At 39.7% G+C, this 1,002-nt stretch overlaps 1 pseudogene; it reads right to left on the reverse strand.

The window, feature by feature from the left end:
• Positions 1-375: 375 nt before the first annotated feature.
• Positions 376-489, reverse strand: LOC141125008 (U6 spliceosomal RNA; annotated as a pseudogene).
• Positions 490-1,002: the final 513 nt, after the last annotated feature.

The raw sequence follows: 1,002 nt of genomic DNA on the forward strand, positions 1-1,002 counted from the left end.
TTCACTGGTGGACAGTGCTGAACTGGAAATTTTCACCAATACAGGTGGCAGCCATTTTGGAGGGGACTATGGACAATGTTGAACACAAGCAGCAGTGCCTGGAGGGAAGTTGCCGCCTAATTCCAAGGACAGAGACTGTGCTACCTGCTACTTGTGAGTACTCCCAAAGAGACAGAGACTGAGTTTGTAACCCATGAGTACCTGCATACTGCGTGGCATTCCTCAGACACTGTATAGCAATGAAATACTTATTGGGTGTAAAAGAGGGCTACATATGTATTGCCATATCTCTAATTGTATGCATTTTTCCTCTCATTGTTTTACACTCAATACTCCACAACTGAATGGGTCTGAGCTGGACAAAAAACAGAAACTCAACTCTCATTATGCTTCACGAATTTGTGTGCCATCCTTGCGCAGGGGCCATGCTGCTAATCTTCTCTGTAATGTTCCACTTTTAGTATATGTCTTGAAATAGTTTGCATAGGCATTTGTTATGCTAATTAGCTGATAATTACAAATATAACATTTACATAAAATTTCCCTATTTTAAGATCTTTTCATTTTAAAATAATATTCAAATTCTTAAAGCAGAATGAAATCTAAAAACAGTAAAAAAAAAACAAAAATGGTACAGGTAGGAATTTTATGACAGAAGAGATTTTGTTGGACTTTTCTGTCATAAACCCGTTCTTCCTGTCTGCCAGCATTTATGTACACTGAGCTGCGCATGTGCAGTTCAGCGTACATTTGCAGCACTGCTCTGTGCCAAGATGATATCATTCCAGAGTACATATTTGTCAGCATACCACAGATCTGTAATCATCGTCCAAAGTTTTTATTGAGGAATGATCACATCACAGTGTAAAAAGGTGCAATAATTCAGAGCCACGCAGGACCCCTTCATCAGGCATGTAAACAGTGCATACAGTATGGCTGGAGGAAGAAAACGCGCTGACATACAATATCCTCCAGCAAAACCAGTCAGAAAGAACTGTGCAA

This window comes from Aquarana catesbeiana, linkage group LG01 (assembly GCF_042186555.1).
Source record: "Aquarana catesbeiana isolate 2022-GZ linkage group LG01, ASM4218655v1, whole genome shotgun sequence".
NCBI classification, from domain to species: domain Eukaryota; kingdom Metazoa; phylum Chordata; class Amphibia; order Anura; family Ranidae; genus Aquarana; species Aquarana catesbeiana.